This window comes from Mustela putorius, unplaced genomic scaffold (genome assembly GCF_011764305.1).
Source record: "Mustela putorius furo isolate JIRA1106 unplaced genomic scaffold, ASM1176430v1.1 tig00003869_pilon_pilon_pilon, whole genome shotgun sequence".
Lineage (NCBI taxonomy): Eukaryota > Metazoa > Chordata > Mammalia > Carnivora > Mustelidae > Mustela > Mustela putorius.
In genome coordinates this window covers 24,346,681-24,363,617 of record NW_025422021.1, presented here as the reverse complement: position 1 = coordinate 24,363,617, position 16,937 = coordinate 24,346,681, and positions in this window count along the sequence as shown.

The window sequence follows — 16,937 nt, the reverse complement described above, 5'->3', positions numbered from 1 at the left end:
TACCTCCCTGTACATGCCAGCCCTTATTGGTGTGATGAAGTAGAGGATGGGAAAACATTTAAGATTAAATTAGGCTAATTGTTTTTCATTATTTTTTGAAACTGGGTATTTTTAAATAGTGAATTGAAACTGAATATTGAAGTTAAGAAAGCAGTAGATCAATTTTGTGGTATTGTTTTGTTTTGTTTTTTGACATGAAGATAACCAGGAAGTCATGGGGCCTGCTGGAATTTTCCTCAAGGAGTAAGGTGAGAATTACCCACCCCCACCCCCAACAGAAAGATTAGAGGGGCAGCGGGACAATGAAATAAAGTATATTTCGTTATTGGTCTTACTGCATTTCATTTGTTCAATATGCTAAGGCCCCAGTCATTTGCTGGTGAGGCTATAAGCACAATGTATGAAGCTGGTTTCTCCAAAACTTGATCTTCACAACTCTTATAATAAATCGGCCAAAAAACAGTGTCCAAAAATTGACCTTCAAACTAGTTCATAGCTATTGAACTCTTTCTAGGACTCAATCACCTATCTAAATGCTTTAATCATATGACCTTCTTGCTTCTTCCTCTTTAAGCCAAAGAACACATGAGCTATACGCTGGCAGCAGGTTCTCGATTTGAATCCAAGTCATCTGAACCAGGCAAACATGCTTGAAAGATGTAAACTACATTTTCTTCTACAATTCTAAAATTTCAAATTCAAAGGGCAAAATACATTTAAAATTTGAGACACCTTATTTTAATGGTGTACTATTCTAGGTTTCCTATCTGACCACTGTATTTATTACCCTGATTAAAAATAAATATTGTTCGTATACATGCATGTGGAAAAAGCAATTCATTTCAGTGAGGCCACATAACACATATAACACACAAGCAATCAAATAAACAATTAAACAACAGTAACAAACACCCTTTCAGTTGAGGCTCTGTGGAATACAGTGTTATAATCTTATATTAGTCACTTTAGACTTGTGGCCATAAGAATACCTTTTCTTGATGGATACAAGAAAAGACTTTGAAAATAAGTAACAGATTTCTAGGCGTTCAAGTGTGGATCCCTAACACCAGTTCAACTAAGCCTTTAATGCTATGCAGGCTAGAATCACTTAATGGTACCTAAAACAGTATCATTAGAGTCCTGGAGACATTCCTGTCTTGGACTCAAAGTTGGATGCATAAAAATCTGTTATTTATCTCCTTCCTTATTTACCCTGTCTGAAAATTGATAGCCGAATAAAATATTTAACAGCTAAATTCTTTTTTTTTCTACTTTTAATGTGAAATCACAAACAGGAAAAAAAGCAGAAAAAAATTGCTTAAAAGGTTACAGAAATTGATGCATATAAAAATGTCCATCTAAAAATGACACAACCTCAAAAAGTTTCTATTTTTTTTAACAAGTATGTTCCAAAAGAATATGGCCACATTTCAGAGAGACATTTCTTCTCCCAACACCATGACAAGTGTTGATATCACTAAAAGGATTCTGAAAATGAATTCAAAGCAACATCAATTTTTTTTTTTAAATGTTGGAGAAAGTAAAATGATTTTGGTATATATGTCTCATAAAGACCTTCATTTTTACAGACTCAACTCAGTTCTCTTAATACTCAGAAGAACTATTTGGACAGTTACATGGATCTTTCTCAAAAACTATTTTTTAGGCAGCCACATTCACACACAGATGTACGCGTGCACACACACACACACACACACACACACACTTTCATATTTTTTTAAAGTGAGCAAGTCATTTTTTTCATGATCTCACATATCTTCTTTGCCCAGCGATATATTTTGATTGCTGCTAAATAATACAAAAACAACTGTTTGCAGTAAACGCTCTTATAGGGAGAGCTAGCCGAACTTTCTGCAGGTACTCTCCAAGCCCAGGGTGATTTTTCCAAATGGTCTGTAAATTCTCTGTAAATTAAGCTCTGGCATTTCACTTCCCTTCTGCTAATCACGTCAAGCTACCTAATTCCTAACTGTAAAATCAAATGTCTTAGTGACTTTCTCCTAGCCGAGTCTTCTCAATGGCCTCTCATATTAAGGATTCAATGGTTGTGCTTTAAATGAACCCGTTTCACTGGCAGGTGCCTGCTGGTTTTTAGGTTTTAAACGGTACCATTACTATCATTTATAAGGATAACATCACAATTAAGAATGTATGAATAATTTAAAATTGAGTAGCATTCAGTTTCACAGTCTGTCTGGCACGAAGGTTTGAAAGTGCAAGGTCTTTATTTTATTACAAAACACTGGCTGTCTGGGTAAAAGGAGATGAAAAGTTACTAATTTCAGGCTTTACTTCAAACCCTTTAATCTTGCAAATAAGTGCCTTCAGTGAGGACTTTGTTATCTCCGAAAGCCTAGCCAGAGTCTTTCCTTTCTTTGTCTTTTCCCAAGGTCCTTACCTTATCCTAGGTGAGCCAAATGAGACAAAAGGGAATCCACTGGAGGAAGGGATTATTTAAGAGAGCTTTTCTTTTTAAATCCTAACTTGTGCTGTTGGCAAATATTATGAAACACGATCATTTCATTGCCATAAATAATGTTATATAATTAAAATTCCATTCTGTGGTTGGGAACAGTGTGATAAACTGTTTGCGAATTGGTAATTCTATTTATTAAAAACAGAGGCATTAATTTTGACACATTGAATTATAACACAGACAAACAGATCTTGTGTTTTAATTAAATGCTCTATTTGATGAGCTTTTTTAGTCTAAGATTTAATACCAGATCCTACAGTTCGTATGGTATAGAGCAAGGGACAATCTTAGCAGGGAATGCAGAGAGCCCGACGGAAAAGCTCTGCTAGGATTCCGAAGGCATAGAGCAGGGCCCCTGGGCCTCTCCCTCCAGCACCCCCTGCTTTGTGCTGAGCCCAGTACCATCATCTGGTTTGTTAAGGCCTCCCCAAGCTAGCTTTTTCTTCCAAAGCCTCCAGCGCAGCTTCCGGTCCTCTAAAGCATTCCTTATTTCCTGATGATAAGGCAGGACTGAATATTTTTTAAAATAAATAAATAACAACCAAACTGCTTTGAGCTTTCTTTCACATTAAGCTACATTTAATATTCATTTCACATTTTTTTTCTATTAATTAAAAGTAAACCGTGTATTGTATGGTACATTATCCCTCTAACAGCCCCATGTGGAGATCATGAAGTGGAAGACTAATGGTGTAGACTTTAGCATTTAGTTTTAACCAGAATAATTTACATATCTGCGAGAAGAGTCCAAGGCATGTGTAAATAAGCAGAACTCTGAGATATCAAGACCCTTGCTCAGTTGACTATGGACTGCCGAGCTATGGGCTGTGTATTTATTCCATCAGTCAGGTAATTTAATGAGACTTACACTGCATCTATTTCTGCAGAAGAGACAAAAGTTATTATTAAGGAGAGGCATGTGGCAGTAAGAAAAATGTGTTTGCTTGTTTTATTTTATTCTATTACCCCAAGTAGCAAAGGTGATCCCATTCAATGTTCATTAAAGTTTACCTTTATAATTTATCAAAGGGGACCGACATCAACAGTTTTATGCTGAGATTTCAAAATTGGAAACATTAAAATTTGATCCGAAATGCCAGATATTTAGGGAGGCTTTTCATTAGAAAAATAACTCCATAGCTTTAATCCATAGATTTTTATTAATGCACAACTCTATTAAGTGACCAAGAGAAAGTACATTAAAGAAAAGTCATCGACTGGGAAAGGGCACTTTAACTTGAATTTACCAAACTTTTGGACCAGTTCTAAGGGAGGAAAGATATTTCTTAGAGAACTGGTAAATTTACATAAAGGATTGCAAAAGCAGAATTTTCAGCGAATTCGTCTGCGAAGAGTTACACTGTATTACGAATAGTGTTAGGCAGTTACTAGAAGACTAAGATTATTTTAAGAAAATACTGTGTCTCTTTGATAAAATGTAAATTGAATGACATCAGGATTTAGTATTCAAACCGATTCAAATTATAGGCTCTTAAAATATGCCTCACATGGAATAGTGTTCCGTGTTAGGGAATCATTGTAAAGGGTACGGGTATCAGTGAGGACGACGGCTGTATGGTGCCAAACATCCAGAAGAACACTGAAAAACTCAGTCGCCGAGGATGTTTCCAAATAGTCATCACTTTTGGCATCAGCATTGCCAAATGGGATGTGAGGAACCGAAGCAAGTCTCTCACTCTAATGATAAATCTTTTTTTAGTAAGATATTCAGACCATTGACGCTAAACGTCCCCCTAGAATTTGAATTCCCTAGCTATCTGTCTAAAACTTCATTCCAAAGCTCTGGCAAAATTGACATTAATAGTCCAATTTTTAAAATCAATCGAATGGATGCTGCGCCTTTAAAAACATCGTAATCTTTTGTAACCCAAACCAACAGTATAAGAGCACAAATGTTCAGTCATAGACACTGCATTTTTACATGGCCTCTTGAGTGTTCACACTCCTACAAAGGCTGTCAGACCTGCTAAATGGCATAGCCAAATTTCTCTTGGATCTTTTTATAATACAATGATGCATAAGTGTAAGTCAACGTAGCATTTGACTCCTCAAATACCATATCACAAAGTCCTTTAAATACGCAACTTGATCCACTGGATGAATTTGAGCCAATTCCACAAAAGTATCTGTAACTTTACATACCCTTTGCATATTGTAACCTAATGTTAAACTTAACACAATTCTTCCTTCAGCAAAAACTCATTCTGAAGTTTTCCACTTTGGTTCAGAATAAATTTGCCTCCTTTAAATCATGAACTTTACCCTGATTAAATGAAAATAGAGCTACAGAATGCATATTCTGGTGAATGCTAATAACCCATTTCCTCTATTTTCATTTCAAAACAATGATTTCGAAGAATATGGGAAGCAATTTACCCTCAAAGTACACATACAGAAAAATGAATTTGATAGCAAAATACTGAGTCTCAGAAAAAATAAAGTTCTTCATTTTTATACAGTTCTTGTCATCCTACCTTTTAATATTTTTTTGTCGCTGCCTCCAGTAGACAGAGTTTCTAGTGCAGAGACCATAGTTCAGCACCATTCATACTGTCTTGTACGTAGAACAGGCTTTCAGAAAATATCTGTATTGCACATCGAATAAAAAGAACTTTTCAAGGAGTTCCCACAAGAATTTCAAATACTGGAGCTGTGACTGGGATTTTGAGACTGAAAAACAACAGGCAAATTGCTTCGAATAGGAAAAGTTACACATAAATAATTGAAAACGTATTTTTTAATACAGAGATAGTCACCCTTTCCGAGAGATGATTATTTTCTTCTTCAAATATTGGTGGTTGTGATAGCTATGCCACACCATTTTAAACTTAAAAAGAGAGAGAGAGACTCATTTCTTCCTTTTTTTCCACTTCGGCTTCATAAAGTATTTCGGTTTGTCTGACTGTGTCCGTCTATTTTGTTTTAAGACATAGTTTAACATTTAAAAATATTGCACTTTCTTTCCTCTTCCAGGAAAGTGTGATAATATAGTAATATGTGTCAATTAAAAGAGTGCTTGCTATATCGTTAGTTGACAGACATGCAATGGAGTTTCCCAGCAAAATGGATCTTGAAGCATTGGTCTTTCTTTTATTAGAGAGTCTTTTTTGTGTTTCTGTCATTACAATTAAAGCAGAGCTATTTCCTATGAGATTGCTCAGCTAACCATCAGTGGTTCTGAATTCTTGGTGTCTTTTTTCAGAATATACTTGCATATGAACATGTCCTTCATTAGTTTTGATTTTAAAACATGGTCTCTGGGTATCTATATGTGGCATTTGCTCAAATAATTTCGATTCTCCCCCATCCCTGATAATTAGTACTGATTTCCGTGACATCAAGGCTCCAGGATCGTCTCAGGTGAGCACTTCCATTTTTGTTTTCAACTTATTAATAAATAGTATACAAATATTATATGACTAAGCCCTTAAAATGTGGAACAAAGGATTTATGAATTTTCTGATCTTTAAGAACCACACCGTGACAGTAAAGCAATGCATTCCAAAGTCCCAAATATTTAGAACTTCTTCAGTTGAGGTGCTGTGATTTGTAATGATCTTTCACATTTATTTTTTGCTTATTGGTATTTGATGATACACAGCATATAGTGAAAAAAAATAATGTAATTCCTCTTGAAAGCATAACACTTTTTAATTGTTCTAAACATGTAAAACATTGTTGATAATACAATCACTGAAATTTAAAGTGGAGAAAGCCCTTTCCCTGTGCCATGAAGAATTTTATAAAGGAAGCCTATGATTGTTTGGATAACGCTAGCTTGAGACAATAGGAACTGGAATGCAGTGACATGGAGTCTCTTTCCTTATGTTTTAATAACAGCCTTCTGAGCACACATAGTCACTTTCAGATTTTTAAGCAATTAGTTTGCAGATGTCACTAAATAAATGGCATTCATTCCTTAAGCAGGAACCATACCTGTTAACCATCTCAGCCTATTCTAGCTTTAAAGCTGGGCTTGGTGTGCACAGCATGTTCAAAAACTGTACTCACAGTTCAAATGAGCTGGATTACAGACCATGACCACTGAGACCCTCACATGACAAAGCCTTTGTGTAATTAATATGCAGGGTAAAATGCTCCCTGGACTGCTGCTAAAGCGATTTAAATCATGCACATAAAAAATGTAATCACAAATTTAGCATGGTGGACAGAGTAGTCACACTGGGCTTGATTGCATAGAAGGTTCCAAGTGTGTTTTAAATGTCCTTTAAGATTGAGATTAGGACTTGTACTTACAAGATGCATATTAATCTAAAACTCAACATTTTTCAGTGTGGGATCACAGTAGGAGAACATTATGGGCAATAGAGGTTCATTCTAATCCCAGTAGGTAATTACACTTTGAAATAATATTCTTTAATTAAATCTTGTTTGCAGTTGATTGATTTAAACACTAAATCTAAAAACCTAAATTTGAGTTTTTATCAATTTTTGATGCTTATTGCATACAACTTGGGCTTTAATTGGTGTTTCTGAAGTTTTAAAGCCCTTGTCCACCGTATCCTGGTTGAATTTCATGTGATTATCAACATCAGTCTTTAATACTCTTGATGACTTTCTCTGGAATCTCAATAAGTTTGTGCACTCTTAAAATTTTAACGTATACCCCAAAAGTATTTAATATGTCACAGTGCCAATATTTACATGGAAATTTCTTCTATCACACCTTTAGTAGGCACATATCTTAATCCCTTCTCTGAAATACAGAGGCTTTTTAAAAAATATTACCGTTTGCAATATTACAGTGTAAAAATTGGACCCTAGCTCTCATAATGGACAAGGGACAAAGAAAAAAAATACTAAATTTTGGAGTAATTTGCATCTTCTCAAACTTGAAGTATTATGACATTAAGCAACAGCAACACAAATACTCCTTCCATGTATGCACAAAGAGAAGCTGTCTAACAATAAAGCACGTCACCTTTTATGTTTATAGCTTCTTTCTCACCATTTGGCAAAGCTTACCACAACACGTTTAAAAGACTCATTGTGGACATTTTAAGATGAATTCTTTTCATATTCAATAATCCATATGCCACCGAATCAGTGTAATAACTGCTAAGAGCAATATGTTTTACTGTACCATTGTGAAGGAAGACTGTTCTGGCAGGTAACATTAATATCTAATTGAATTTTAGTCTTGTAGATTTTGGAACTCTTACAGTTCCTCACTCCTCTGACATAAGTGCTTTTTCTGAAGGAAAGTTGTGAAAAATGTCATGTCTTATAACCCACAGAAAGGAACTTTGAAATATGTCCTAATTTGGCAGATGATATTATCTGTCAGGGATGATCAAGGATCTTCATCATTTGTTGCAAATTTGCAAATGACAATGAAACCAATTTAATGGGCATCCATATAACCAACTAGTTCTATGGTTTACAGATTTATTTCCGGAAACACCAAATTAGGTCTGGTGTCCTAAGCATTGTGATTTAAAGATGTCGTTCACCAGTGTTTATATTTAAATTCATACAAACAAGGATTGGCTGGGTTTCAGCTTCAGCGGTGCCACCGAGCAGCATCTTGTAGATGAAGCCCAGTAAATTACATTCATGATGCCATATTTAATAACTGAAAATTCACATTTTACAACAATTGCATTTGTCACTGCTGAAAAACAAACTAGTACATGGAATGTTTTATTACAATGACTACATTCTTGTGAGAAATGATTAAGTCACTATAAGAGAAAAGTAAGGCCGAAAGACCTCATTCACCATAACGCAAATATTAATCACACATAAATAATACAGGTGTCTTGCAGTAAGCCACATTCTCCTAAAATATAGATTATACATCCTAGGGGCAAATAGTAGTACAACAGACTTGAAATAAATCCCTCAAGCCATGGTGGCCAAAAGGAAATCATTTATGTTTTGACAGTTTAATATACTTTTTGGTTATGCATAAGAGATGAAAATATTTACACCAATATAAGAGAGTGAAAGAAAAATTAAATCTGACTAATCGACCTGTTCAAAGTATGATTTTTAATTTCAAGGAATTTTTTTATAACGACTCCAAATAACAAATATGCTTCCTACAATTCAACCGTATCCATTCATTTTTAATTATTTCACAGCGCCTAAAAAACAAACTGGTCTCTCAACTCAAAGACAACTTTTCTTGGTATGCACATATACCCTCTCTGGAGAAAAAGGGGGCTGACAGCCAAACCAGAATGCTGTGGAGTGAGATGAATGTCACCAAGAGGGCTGCATGGGGTTCAGAGCCTGTAGCACTTCTGGGGGCAGAATCGGGACTGCAAGGGATTATGGGTCAGAAAGCTTGCTGTGACTTTCACCCTGGTACTGATCAAAGTGTTTCTTGGTTTTTGTTGTTGTTGTTGTTGTTACTTTTTCTTTTAACATACGAATGTTATTTCTTCAAAAGAAAATCTTAAAAATGTATGTCAACAAAATAGGACTCATTGTCTTAGAAATTGGTCCACTCCTGCTTTTCGGCAGGCATTTACTGGAAACTTCAGTGCTTGATACACTAGGTAAGGAGCCAGGCTAAGAGGAAGTGGGAAATTAGCAGTCAGCCAGCTGGCTCTATGGCCTGTAGTATTTAAAATTCACTGAGAAATGTATCTGAGAAATCACATATCAGGACAGACCGCATACAACCAAACATGACATTCTATAGTTCATACTGAAGTATTTCAAGAAAAAACTCAGGACAATGAGGGAGGTTGGGGTACAGGGAGAAGAGGGTGTGAGTAGACAGCCTTTAGGTGGAATACAGAAACTCCAAGAATGTATGTAAGGAGTCTCCAGACTGAAGTATAGAATCCTGAGATTGGCAAATACCTGAAAAAATGATTTGTCACACTAAAAAATCAAGAAAATCTATGTGAAGGTTTCAGAGGTTTTAGATAGAACACATTTACATGTGACATTTGTACCCAAAAAAGCTGATTTAGCCGTAAGTACTACATAAGATGGAATGATCTGCTGACAGTGATCGCTATTCAAATGAGTGGTGTCTTTGGAAGTTTCCATGTTAAAAGAATCCAAACATACTTGTAAGAGATAGTCTAGCAAAAGCAAGTTCTACTTGTTTCCTACTTAATTTGTTTTTAAAGTACTTGTTTCTGTCGTTCTGTGTGACAGGTTAGGGATTCTTCTCTTCCAATAAAGCCACTCTCTTTTGCCAGTATCTACATCACAATTGTATCTTTCCCAACCGAAGTGACCAATCAGTCAACATCACAGGCTCTACTGGCTCACCTTTACTAGCCATGAATTCCGTCCTGCCTAAGCTGCCCCACTTATGCCCTGAATCCTTCTTTCTTCCCACCTACTACATTGAGGAGAACTTTGCTCCTTAACTATGTACCATGCTTCTTACAGTATGTTTCTCTATTCCTACAGTATCATCTCCATCAGCACAAAAAGGTGACCTAAAATCTCCTATTTAAATTTAAAATAAAGGGGGGGGCACCTGGGTGGCTCAGTGGGTTAAAGCCTCTGCCTCCAGCTCAAGTCATGATCCCAGAGTCCTGGGATCGAGCCCAGCTTCAGATTCTCTGCTCAGCAGTGAGCCTGCTTCCCCCCCCCTCCCCGTCTCTCTGCCTGCCTCTCTGCCTGCTTGTGATCTGTCTGTCAAATAAATGAATAAAACCTTTAAATAAATAAATAATAAATTTTTAAGAAAAGAAAGAAAGAAGAAGAGAAAGGAAGGGAGGGAGAAGGGAAGGAAGGAAAGAAGAAAGAAAGAGAGGAAGATAAGGTGGGGGGAAAGAAAAAAATAAAAGAAGAAAGGAAGGAAAACAATTCTCTTTCTAACCCACTTCTCTTTACACTGTCTCCTTCACACCAGCATTTCCTGAGATGAAGATCTGTATTCTGTACTCAATTTTCTCCACATTCTCTCCTACAATTCTAACCTCAACCTAATCCAGTTATACTACTGTTCTCACAGCATCACTAAGACTTCTTTGAAGGTCACCGTATTTCTAAATCCAGTGATCCAGTCCATGGTGATCTAATTTAAACCCTCATCAGCATTTGACACAGTTGGCCTCTCCATCTTTCTGAAAATATTTTCTTTTTTTCTTTCTTTCTTTCTTTCTTTCTTTCTTTCTTTCTTTCTTTCTTTCTTTCTTTCTTTTTCTTTCTTTTCCTTCCTTCCTTCCTTCCTTCCTTCCTTCCTTCCTTCCTTCCTTCCTTCCTTCCTTCCTTCTTTTTCTTCTTACCTCTGTCTTCCCACATTCTTGGTTTTGTTTTGGACCCACAGATGGTCATTTCATCCTATCATTTTCTGGATTTTTCTTCTCAACTCAATGTCTAAATTTTGAAGACCTTCAGAAATGTCTTACATATCCTTCTCTTTCTTATCTATCCACCTAGGTAATCTCATCCAGACCGTTGCTCTAAATTCTCATTGTAAGGTTCAGTCTAAAAGGTTTAGTTTCTAAAACTCAAAACTCATATCCAACCTCTTGATTCGTTCTGCTCCTTGAACAGTGGAACAAACTTATATGGTAAGCAAAGTTTTTAATTTTTTTTGCTACAGTTGCTTCTTCATGAGTTTTCCTCCTTCAGTCATGATGATTCAGTCACCAGTCAGTCAGCTTTTCAAACCAAAATGTAGGGTCATGTTATTTCTTGCTCAAAAGCCTCCCATAAATCCCCATGGTACTAAAAAATGGAATAATGCTTTTTATCTTATTTGTTCCCAGTGTTCCACACAACCTGGCCCTATGCCCTTCTCTTGATGTACTCTTCTATGTCCTCCTCCTTCTTCAGTATGCTCCAGCCATATCAACCATTTCCAATCTTCTGAGCATTATATCTTAAATTAATTGTTAACCTAGCAAGTCTAATGTAGCCACCAATATTTTCTATCCCATTATTCTTTTATAACTCTCCACATTGAAATTATAACTGATAATTATCCTGTTGGCTTGTTTGTTTTCTCTCATACTAGAATCTTAACTCTAAGATAGTAAAAGCATCACCTGTCTACTGTCCATTATATTCTCAGGGTCTAGAACATAGTACACTGTAGGCATCCCCTTCCTTCCTGATACATAGTAGACGTTCCAGCAACTTTCACAGAATTGTGGGGAAAATTCAAGGATAACACATTTATGCTATGTGACTCAGTCCATATTAATTATGGTTGTTTTAAATTATTTTTTCACTAGTATTAATACTTATATTAATAGTGTTATTAGTGATTATAGGTAAAATAATCTATACAGTGTGTCTATCTGTTAAGAAAACTATGGCTTCCTACTAGAGGGTTGATGTTACAAGAGCATATGTTTAGCTTTATTCCTCATGTGGGATGCTAGCCTTCACCAACTACTAGCAAGGACTTGGAGGCTGGAAGGGTGGGTATTTGTTTACCTCACACAGCAATGGGCAAGGTGGTACTGTCCAACAGTCACCTGGGATTTGAATCTAAATGAAATGGAGGCTGGCCATGTGAGGCTGAGGTCCCACCCGATCCTTTTCGGCAGTTGAACCACAATCAAACGTTCTTCTCTATCCCTGTGCTTCCATCAGAGAGGCTTGACTGATGCTTCCAACTTTAGGCATCTCCTCAGCTTTCCCTAAGGAAATGTCCTCAATAGAACCTTTACCATTGTTGATGAAAAAATGTCAGGAAACAAAAGTAGTTGCTCTCCATGAAACACATGTGCATGTGCTTGAAGAAAGAGGGCTCTCGTGTTTAGAGATTTTCAACTCCCAAACAAAATATGTTACCTCGTTCCAGATAAATCAAATGAGATCTTAGGGAAGATCAAAATACTTTATTCTAGTATGATGCCATAGGTTATTTAAAGATTATTTCTTTAGAAAAAAATATATATATTTTTTCCAGTTTATTTGGACTCAATGACTTTTGTAGACCCTAGATACTTTTGCTTTTGCAGGATCCCTTTGCCCATAAAAATTATCAAAAATTATATTATTTACTATACTAATTGATAGAAAAATAATATGTTATTATTATGTATTAAAACATCTTTCATGACCTGTAGTTCTTCTTTTTTTGAGACTTTAAAAAAGAATTATAACATTTCATGGATCCCTAAAGGTATATTAAGCCCAAACTGCTGTGCCTAGTGAGCATGAGTTCATGAGTTGACCTCACTCAAAAGAAAGAGAGAAATATCTTGAATATGATTTGTCTACCACAGGGCTAAATGTTATTCAGAACATCACTGCAATTGCACCTCACAGTTTTTTTATGCTATTTTACATTACTAAGTAATTATTCAACATTCTGAGCCCTTAGACACATAAGACAATAAATCAAAGGCTTATGGTTTGCCATGGTTATTAGAAGAGTTAAAGTAAATATGTTTCTTTAACCAAATGAAAGCAAAAATTTTAAATTATTAAAAATATTACTATTTAATATCCTTGAATATATGGATTCACAAGAATACACTTTCACTTTTTTGGGTATTGTCTTTAAAAACTAGAAAATAGCTGGAAAATAAAAAGTTATATTTAATTAATTAAAAACCTGGATGTACACCTGGGTGGCTCATTGGTAAGTGTCTACCAAGCCCAACATTAGGCACGCTGCTTAGCCAAGTGTCTGCTTTTCCTCTCCCTCTGCTGCACCCCCTGCTTGTGTGCACGCTCTCTCTCTCTGTCAAATAAATAAATACATAAAATCTTTAAAAACAACAACAACAACAACCACCTTGGGGTGCCTGGGTGGCTCAGTGGGTTGAAGCCTCTGCCTTCGGCTCAGGTCATGATGCCGGGGTCCCGGGTTTGAGCCCTGCATTGGGCTCTCTGCTCAGCAGGGAGCCTGCTTCCTCCTCTCTCTCTCTGCCTGCCTGCCTGCCTACTTGTGATCTCTGTCTGTCAAATAAATAAATGAAATCTTAAAAAAAAAAAAAAAAACAACCTTGAATATGAAATTAGTAAACCAAAGGTTTTGTTACAAGGACTCATTATTCTTCCCTTTTCCTTTTTCATCCTGAAAGCACTGAGGAACATTTTTTATATACAATATCCTAGCCCTTTTCTCCAACTTCCCCCTACATAGGATGACGATACATTCCAATATGCTTGGGATATTCCCTGTTTATGACTTCTGCCCAACACTCCTCTTTTACTCTTATAAGTGATCCATCTTAGACAATTAATTGTAGCTATCTTACCTATATTAACTCTGAAGTTGTTTATTCATTCAAGTCTGTTAATATTCTTAAAAATCAACTAAATTATTAAATATAGTTAAAGGTGAATAAGACATTTTTACCCAGATTAAATCTCTTCAAGTATAGGTCTAGCTCTGTAAATTCCAAGTGCAAAAATTACCATTAACACCCACTGTCTATATAATAAGTTTCAATAAAAGATTTGCCATAATCTGATCTCAACCTGTGAATAAATACTATATGTTTTTTCCTGTCTAATCTATTCACTGGCCCCCCACTTAGTTTTTCACCATACTTTCATTTTTCCCATCCCTATCTGCTTTACATGAAATATTTTGAATGTCCAAAGCTCACTCCTGAGAGTCAAACCTTAAGAGCTATCCTCTAGGTACCAGCATCCCAAGCAGATCTTTCTCTGTCTCCTTCTCTCCCCACTATGAAGGGTTACTATAAAAAGATATTGATAATACCATATGACTTCACATTCTTCTCAACACTGATAACTGGCCTTGTGGGTAGACAACATAGATATCTATCTACACAGATATTTCAGGACAAGATTTGCTTATTTGAGCACAAGATTTGTCTCCTTCGTCCTAGAATATTGCTAAAACTTCATCAAAGATCATCTTTTTTTCTTAAGTAAATCTCAAATGCCTCTGAGAGCAATTTTTAAAGTTTTTGTCAATTGTTTATGCCCTAGTATAATCTAAAATTTTCCTAGGTCCAGCTAGGTATATAGCCCATCAGATCTATTCCTGCTTGAATTAGCTTTGAATCCAATTTTAAAACATTTTTTTTAATGGAAGCATCGTAGTATAGTGTTTGAAAACCATATTCCAGAATCTATGAGATTTGAATATAAATACTGACTCTTCCATTTACTTACTATGAAAACTCAAGCAAGTAACTTAAAAATTTTCTCTTAATAACTTATTTGTAAAAGAGAAGTGATAATCCATAACTAATAACTAATATCCTTTTGGTAAAGATTGGGAAAAATAGCATTACCAAAGTGTCTTGGCCACCCTGAATTTTGGTAACATAAATAAGTAAATAAATAATAATAAGGACTCTTTCCTCTGTCTCTTTTCAAATACAGTGAGGGATCACAAATGTATAGATATTACAAGAAAAGGAAAACATTCTAAATGAGAACACTTGCTCAGGGATGAGCATCTGAATAGAAACATGCTGTTTGGGTAAAAGGAAGCCCAGGACCTACATTTACAGCCAGCATTGCATTTTCTCCATCCCCACAATTCTCAAAATTTTAATCTTTAAAAGAAAGATGAAACAAAACAAATAAATCTTATATCCAAGGACACCAAGCACAGATGACGGGGGAAAAGACACCACACCATAAACAAGGAACAAAATAAAAAATCTGTGTATTTAAGAATGAGACCTCCAACCTTCTTGTTACCCCACTCTCAGTACCCATGCCTAGGTTTATAGCTTACTTGCCATCAAGCAAGTTGGCTAACAGGCTAGGCGCCCCCTAGACCATATGCAGCCAGTCGACAGTACTTCCTGTCCGCAGTATGTTTCCAATCAGTACAGCCCATAATCGCCAGTTATTTGCAAGAGGATGTGAATAAAAATCTTGAAATAAGGGGACTATCAAAAACTTTTTAAAAACAATAAATATAAATATTAAAATAAAAATAAAAATGGAGATAATGTTGATGCAAAAGAAACTTGTGGGGGAAATGTCATTTGTATACTTAGAAAATAATGATGATACTTCATTCATGAAACACAGAGGAGGCTACTTTGAAATGGGAGAGTAAGAGGCACCTGGGTAGCTCAGTCATTAAGCATCTGCCTTTGGCTCAGGTAATGATCACAGGGTCCTGGGATCCTGCCAGCACTGGGCTTTCTGCTTGGTAGGAAAGCCTGCTTCTCCTTCTTCTAATCCCCTTGATTGTGTCCTCTCTCTCACTCTCACTCTATGTCAAATAAATAAATAAATAAAATATTTATAAATAAATAAAAGAGTAAGAAATGGGCCATGGGCATTATAAAATATAAAAACAAAATTTAATTAATTAATTGATTTTTTTTTATTATGTTCAATTATCCAACATATAGTACAAAATCAACCTAAGAATTGGAAGAATCGGAAGAACTAACATGGGGAAAAAAAAACATGATAAAATGGATTAGAAACAATAAGGAATTAAAGGACCAATTCACAAACTCTGACATCTGACTAATGGAGAGCATAGAAAATGATAAGGATGAAGTTACTAAGAAAAATAAAAGAAGAAAATCTCCCAAAAATAATGGATATGTATTTCCAGACATGTACCCAGCAAGAAGAATGAACAACTCACAGCAAAGCACAGAATCATGAAATTTTAAAATATCACGTTATAATTAGATTATTATAATTGCTGGCAGAGAGAAAAACAAAACTTGCCCATTTAAAAAGGTTAATATACAAGGTATCAAGAATCAGAGAGGTTTCAGACTTCTCAGGAGGCACACTGGAAGCTAGCAAACAATAGAACAAATAAGTGTAGGGTACACACATTTCAGTCAGACTTTCTGACAACTTACCTTTCAAGAAGCCTCTCTCAGAAAGCTTGTTAGAGGATTTATGCCACCAAACTAAGGAAGTAAAACAAGAGAGAAAAAAAGAGAAATCCAGAAAACTATGATGAGACAAAACCTATTACCCTAAGTTAAAAAAAAAAACATCAAGCCAGAAGTGAGACATGAATGGAGTCTGCTGGGGAGGATGTCACCAGGAAATAAAAGCAAATGATACAAAAATGGAGGACATAGAAAATGACAATAAGAATTTGAAGGTTATAGGGAGATTTGCTGTAGGTATAAAGAAAAGTAAGAAAATCAAAATAATTTATTATCTCAATAAAAATTATAAAAAGCTATGCAATAAAAGGACTACCCAATCTGCATTGGTCTGCCTCCACCACATCTCAGAAGCAGAGCTCTCCATTCTGAGCCTTAGCACAATGAGAGCTTGAGCTACCTGCTCAGCAGAAGTTCTAAGGTAGAAGTCAGCCCTCTTGCAGCCTATTTTCTGTTCGCTCAGGCCTTCTGCAGCCTTTGACTTCTGGGGATGAGTAGGGCCCTGGGTGGGAACATATAAAAACCTCAGAAAGCTTCTTTTGTCTTTGTTTTCAGCTGACTGGCTTTCCCCATCAATTTTCCATCTTCATTAGAGCCAATTATTTGGCTGGCTGTGCATCTTTTAGCCCGTTTTCTTCAAATTTTTGTATTTTCCT